The sequence below is a fragment of the Ailuropoda melanoleuca genome, chromosome 1 (assembly GCF_002007445.2).
Source record: "Ailuropoda melanoleuca isolate Jingjing chromosome 1, ASM200744v2, whole genome shotgun sequence".
In the NCBI taxonomy this organism is placed as follows: domain Eukaryota; kingdom Metazoa; phylum Chordata; class Mammalia; order Carnivora; family Ursidae; genus Ailuropoda; species Ailuropoda melanoleuca.
Window position 1 is genome coordinate 104,252,329 of NC_048218.1, and position 7,562 is coordinate 104,259,890.

A 7,562-nucleotide genomic window follows, 5' to 3' on the forward strand; every position below is an offset into this window, starting at 1 on the left:
AAAGACAATTATCATATGGTTTCACTCATTTATAGAACATAAGAAATAGGAAGATCAGTAGGAGAAGGAAGGGAAGAATGAAGGGGGGGGTAAACAGAAGGGGAATGAATCACGAGAGACTGTGGACTCTGGGAAACAAACTGAGGGCTTCAGAGGGGAGAGGGGTGGGGGATTGAGATAGGCTGGTGATGGGTATTAAGGAGGGCACATATTGCATGGTGCACTGGGTGTTATACGCAAATAATGAAGCATCAAACTTTACATCGGAATCNTAACATAATAAAAAATTATTATAAAAAAAAAAAGCAGGGGCGCCTGAGTGGCACAGCGGTTGGGCGTCTCCCTTCAGCTCAGGGCGTGATCCCCGCGTTATGGGATCGAGCCCCACATCAGGCTCTTCTGCTATGAGCCTGCTTCTTCCTCTCCCACTCCCCCTGCTTGTGTTCCCTCTCTCGCTGGCTGTCTCTATCTCTGTCAAATAAATAAAATNTGTCTCTCTCTGTTGAATAAATAAATAAAATCTTAAAAAAAAAAAAAAAAGCAAGGGGGCCACCTCGGTGGCTCAGTCAGTTAAGCATCCAACTCTTGAGCTCAGCTCAGGTCTTGATTTCAGGGTCATGAGTTCAAGCCACACATTGGGCTCCCTGCTGGGTGTGGAGCCTACTTTAAAATAATTTTTTAAATTAAAAAATAAAAGGACCTCAAAAATTTTGTCTTACTATCTATCTTCTGCAGCTATAATATCTAACTCTATATCTTCTACTCAATAAATACTTTTCATTAAATGTCTAATAGCAAATAGCCCTGCTGGCAGATTAGATTTCTCCTCCACGTTTCTTTAATTGTTTTGGTTTGGTTTTTTGTTTAGTTTAGTTTAGCTTTGTTTTTTATTTAATAGATAGTTACCGGGTTCTACTAATGCTAGACATCATAAGTACAACACAGAACAAGATAGGCACTGCATGTACAGGTCAAGAAACAGAAAAATAGCCAAGCAGTGCATCAAATCATAAAAACAGTGATAGGGATGAATGTATGGGCCATGAGATAGAAAGGATGGACCACACCCTGGAGGACAGAACAGCCAAGCTGAGGCGTGAAAGATGACATAAAAACAGGGATGAAAGCTGCAGGCAAAGGGGACAGTATGTGCGAAGGCATGTTCTCAAAAAGAGAACGTGAAGCATTCCAGGAATGGACAGATCAGTACTTTGGGAGGATAAAGGGGGAGTGGGTGTGGCACAGGGAAATGAAGACTGGAGAACCAGAAGCTGCCAAAACATGAAGGGCTTCATCATCCTAAGATAGCTGGTTTCCAAATTTACTCAGGGGTCAATATAATCGGCATACATGGTTTTGAAATATATATAGCAATATCTTTTTTAAGGTAATATAGCAATACTTGTCAAGAGTGAGAAAAACGTTCACCTGCTTTGAATAAAAAATTCTACCCCTGAGAATTTATTTGAACAAACTGTTCTTCCCAAAGGAAAAAGCTCTGTATATCCCCAAACTGTTCATTACAGAATTAACTACAATATCGAAAAACTGGCAAGAACTTACATGCTTAGTGATAATAAATTATGGTATATTGACTTGATGGGAACGTCTTCCATCATTAAAAGACTATAATTAGAGAGATTATACAGCAGCATGCATATAATATGAAGTGAAACAAGTCATATGCAATGTTATTTCTATACTATAATTAAAACTACATATAAATTATATGAACATTTGGATAAGTAACAACAGGAAAATTTTTATTTTTATTTATTTATATTGTTTTAAAGATTTATTTATTTATTTTAGCGGTAGGAAAGGACAGAAGGAGAGGCAGTGAGAGTCTTAGCACAGAGCCCTCAGGTAGGACTCAAGCTCATGACTCTGAGATCACGACCTGAGCGGAAATCAAGAGTCCAACATTCAGTGCACTGCACCACCCAGGAGCCCGCAACAGGGAAGTTTTTTTTAATGAGCACAGGATAATTACTGGAAAGGTGGGATTCGGAACATTTTCCTTTCATTCCCTGATTTCCATTATGATATTCACAGTACTGTCATACAATGTATACCTTTTCTTCCCCAGAAAATTTCTCTAAATCCTAACTTCATTTAGATCAACCGAAACAAGAATTAAAATACTCTCCTTCTCCTTCCATTTCACTGCCTTTCTCTTCTATTATTACTTTCAGAATAACAGAAAAGTTTTCCTCTTCTGCACAATTTAGTTGATGGCCAAGCAAAACTAGTATCTTGTTAACGTTGGAGAACAAGACTTCTCCAAACCCAACTTGAATTTCTAGATCAAATCTAGCTAGGTTAATGACGCCAAAATTAAATTACTACCAGATTAGAACCAGTTTGGCTCCTGAGCACATCCTAGTCTAGGCCAGTCCCAACGAGACGCTCTAACAGGAGGGAAAGTTGCATCACAGGGAGGAATACTGAGGGTCTTGAAGAACAGTGGGGATGGAGATAGGAGGAGAATTGCGACAGGATGGGTGAAAATGAGTTACAATTTTGAAGACCATATATCAATTTTTGAAATGGAATGTTACTATCCAAAATATATAGATATATTCAAGATGGACTAAGGTGCTGGACTAATTTGGGTTTCAGGCAAACAAGGCTCAGAGACAAGCAGAACACCCACCATGATGTCTTGCATTCCTGAGCCACATTGAGGACAAGGAACTAGATTTTTAGATGCCCTGGACTCCATGAAACAAGCTTCACACACAACATCATTCAGAAGATGCTAAAGGAATTCTTTCAAAGACTACTCAGCGTTCGTATTAAAGTTAAGATGCTATCCCGATCAAAATACCGAGGACATTTTTCAAAGAACTGGAACAAATAGTCCTTAAATTTGTATNCTTTTTAGATGCCCTGGACTCCATGAAACAAGCTTCACACACAACATCATTCAGAAGATGCTGAAGGAATTCTTTCAAAGACTCCTCAGCATTCGTATTAAAGTTAAAATGGGTGGTAAGGAGGGCACATATTGCATGGTACACTGGGTGTTATACGCAACTAATAGAGCATCGAACTTTACATCGGAATCCGGGGATGTACTGTATGGTGACTAACATAATATAATAAAAAATCATTAAAAAAAATAAAGTTAAGATGGAATAAACACATACCTTATTTCTCCCACTGATTACAATTAAAATCGCTGGACAGAATGTGTAAACTAATTATCAGATTACTCTGAAAATTAAATAAGAACAGGTGGACTAGGTAGGAAAATCAAAATATCCCTGACATAGTGAATAATTTTTTAAATGAGACATACTTCTCACACATATGCACGTGCACACACACACACATACACACACACAGACACACGCTAGCTATGAAAACAATGTCAGGATTTCAACAACAGTGGACATGCCAAATCATTTCTTTTAATGAAAGGGGAGGATTTTTTATTAAAAACATATCTAATGGGCTTTTTTTCCAGTTAGCTTTGCTAGGAAGATAACTTTCAGAAATTCTGTTGAAAAGTGAGGAACAAATTAGGTGTATTTACAAAATGTAAGTGTACTATGACAAACTCCAGTTTTCATTCTATATTTTAGAGACTGAATGTGTAAATTCTGTGATAAATAATGAACTGACTCTAGAACAATGTAGCTGTGAGCAAAAGCTCTTCTCATCCCTCTTTCCTTTGCTTCCCTGTAAGAATGGAAAAGAATTAAGAGGTCCAGGAAAGAGGTAAGTGAGATTGATTGCCATCCTTTCCTTTTGCCAACAACATTACTGTCTATCCATCCCTCTAATGATATTTCAAATATGCAGCATAAAATAAGATCAAAGGAAAAGAGTTGTGAGCAGTAAAGATTTAATTGTACAAGAAGTTGCTAAGGAGCACCTGGGTGGCTCAGTAAGTTAAGCACCTGCCTTTGGCTCAGGCCATGATCTTTGGGTCCTGGTATCGAGCCCCACATAGCGCTCTCTGCTCAGCAGAGAGTCAGCTTCTCCCTCTCCCTCTCTGTGCTCTCTCTCTCTCTCACTCTCTCATATAAATGAATAAATCTTTTTAAAAAATCTTAAAAAAAAGAAGTTGCTAAAATTTTTACAGCATGCATTTATAATCATAATTACCATGCAGTATCAAAGAAATGCTTACTATACAATGTAAAATGCCCAATATAAAATTGTGTCCATATTGTGTTCACAACTATACAAAAATTATAGTTGCATTTATATACAGGACTGAGAAAGAAAACAGGGAAAAGAGTTGCTTTGCTATGGTAGTATAGTAGTGGATAGTTATTTTCCCTTGTTTTAATTTCTGGCATTCTTTTCATAGCTAAAGTTGTGTGTGTGTGTGTGTGTGTGTGTGTGTGTGTGCATGCGCACAGAACCATGCATGCACATGCAAATCTAAGCCTTGTTTACCTTTCTTAAAATGTGCTGTTAGTAAATTCAGATTATCAGTCGTGAATTCCATGTCCTCATGTAACAATTACGGCATGAGGAGAGGAGGGCAGAAACCTTCCAGGGGAGGGAATCTTACTTTGAGTATCAGCTCAGAAATAAATGGGCATCCCCACAGTGCATATCTTCACTTGAGGAGAGCTTAGTGTGATAACAATTCACAATAAAGCTGCAACACTGCATAATTCTGCGTTGGTGCTTCTCAAATTTTCATGTGCGCGTGAATCACCGGGGGTCTCGTTAAAAGGCTGATTCTGATTCGGCAGATGTGGGGTGCAGCCTGAGAGTCCACATTTGTAACACGCTTTTAGGTGCTGCTGATGCTGCTGGTCCACAGACCACCCTCTGAAGGGCACTGCACAAAACCAGTCTTTTTTCTTTATGACGCACAGAAGTGGGAAAGGACCCACATGAGACCAAGCTTTTCTCGCTTCTGAGCAATCCTAGAGGGTCCACCTTGGAGAAACTGAGGCCCAGAAACAGGAAGTACCTTTCCTACATGAAATAAATAGTGTCAGAGTCATGGCTCCAGGTCCAGACTCTGACACCCACACCCCATACTCCTTCATCCCCACCACTTGCGCGTGATGGAAAAAGAAGACAAGAGCAGCTTACCCTTCGCATTTTGCAGATACTGGCTCCAGAACAGACTCATTTGCTGGGATGGTCCTGTAGTGAATCAGAAACAGTCCTCCAATCACAAGTGAGCAATTTTGGGCATCTACATACCCATTCAGATCAAACTTGCCCAGCAAATGATAGTTGTGTTCTTCTTTCTCTTCCTTGCCTTCAATGCCAAATTCAGCCCATAAAAAAGCAAGTCCTAGAACTAAGCATTTCTTTCTGCAGGCCATCTTAATAAGGTGAGTTCAGAAGAAACAACCAGTGTTAAAAGTGTTATCAAGGCATGCTGATAAGAGTGTTACAGTGTGTGTGTGCATGCTACCTTCCAGTAGAGTCAGCTTGCCACTACTTGCTACATAATTGTCATGCCTCAATCAATCACAGAGCCTTGCACTCACCAGCAATATATGAATCTGGACTAGAATCTGAGTAATCCTTTTGAAAAGAGCCTCATAAAAATCTTTTTTATGCTTTGCAATAATATATAAATGACAAAATAGTGGGTTCTGAGTTTAAAAGAGTCATTTCATTTTGTAGAAATTGTCCCTTTCTTTTTTATTATACGTCTGCCTCATTCATTCTCATGTCAGCTGCCCTTGTGGGAGCCACTCCTGACCCAAAGGTAAGGAGGGGCATTCTGCTTCATCACAAAGTATTAAAAAAAAGATGACATCAGGTCAACCTCTTTACTTCAGGGTATAGAAAAAGTCAAGTGGAAAACCATGGAGGATTTGGAAGACATCACTTTGAATCTGCATTCTGCCACTTGCATTAGTGTGATGGTGGGAAAGTCACCTAACTTCTGTGCCTCAGGTCCTCCTCAGTGACTAGAATCATTATAAGCTACCCTAGAATAATCGTGCAAAGCCCATAAGAGTTCAAGGAACATTTTTCACATACATCATTTTCTTTAACCTCCTCTTCAAGATGAAGTGCTCCCTCGGCTCACTGTGCTGACTTTGCTCACTGGTGAATCGAAAATACTGTTAGAAATAATCTCCTCCTCTTCCTCCTTCTGCTTCTTCTCCTGCTCTTTCTTCTTCCTCTTCCTCTTCCCCAACTTTCTCTTCCCCTTCTTCTTTCTTCTTCTTCTGGCACAAATGCCTGAGAATTTCTAGGTTCTTTCCTGAGAATCCCCTCTCCTGCCTTTTTGCTAGGCTCCTCTCGGAGATGTCTCCCAATCTCTTTCTCCAGGTCCCTCTTTGATGCTTCTCAAACGTCTCCCCTTGGAGTATAAATTTATAGAGTGTTTTCAGAGAACAATCCAATACTATGTATCGGGAGCATGAAAAATGTGTATACCCTTTGCTCATGTGATTCTACTTTGAAATAGTTATCTCAAGGAAGCCATAGAGATCCACACCTACATTATGTATAAAGATGTTAAGTATGGTTTTATTTATAATAATAAAGATGGAACTAAATGTACACATTAGAGAATGTCTCAGTTCAGTTATAATCTATTCATATGATGAAATACAAAGGAGCTATTTAAATCATATTTTAGAAAAATATTTACTCTCAAGGGCAAAGCTCACAATAGGCTTAAAGTGAAGATAACAGAACAAAGCAGCATATACAGTTGTGTTCTAAATTTATAAAATTTACCAATATGTTATAGTTCTCTTTCACCATTTCTGTTAAAAGCACTAGAAAAAAAACTACTTCAAACTAAAATTTTTAAAAAGGGGGAAAAATCCCTATTCCCACTATTTTAACAAACCAAGTCATATTTCCATATTCATTTCCAGTCTGAGTCAATACCCATAACAATACTTTTAATTACTTTTTGGTGGTAGATTGAGGGTGATTTTAATTTTCTTCTTTATTCTTTTCTATATTTTCCCATATGTTCTACAATATTCTTGTATTTCTTTTATAAACAGAAAAAAATGAGACTGCAAAAAAAAAAAACTTTCTTTTTTACAACTCCTCCATACACGCACATTCAACTCCCCTACCAGCACCGACACACACACACACACATCACTGTCCTATCATTAGCACTGTCAGTCACCTGTGTCCCACCAACTTCCACACAGAAGTTATTTCCTTCACCTCGACCCATTGCACACATTTGTTGGTTAACTGTAATCTCTTCCTGACCCTGGGGAATCCCAGAAGAGAGTCTCCCTCATTACTCCCACCTCCCACAGTTCAATCTCCCACAGCCAAAGAGGCTTCCCAAGTGAGCACACCCCTGGCCTTTGGGTGAGTGACACTTCCGTCTGTTGAACGTCTGACCAGTCTGAGTTTTCTAAATTGTGGATGGTCCACAGATTCTACCCTCAGACTTTCAAAATGATCCTGAAAGATTTAAGGAAAAAGAGAGATTTCCAGAGGACTCTTTCCTGATATGCTTTACAGTCTGGCTTCATCCAAACCAATTGGCCCTCTGGGCGACAGACCACTCCTCACCAACAGCCTGAGAATACCTGTCTTGAGCTGGAAAGGCTGGCCTTTCTCGGAACTATTTGGAACTATTC

The 7,562-nt window shown here is 39.1% G+C and overlaps 1 pseudogene; it reads right to left on the reverse strand.

Moving 5' to 3' along the window:
• The window catches only part of LOC109490630, a 30,620-nt pseudogene extending 25,314 nt beyond the window's left edge, over positions 1-5,306 (reverse strand).
• Between the last annotated feature and the right edge of the window lie 2,256 nt (positions 5,307-7,562).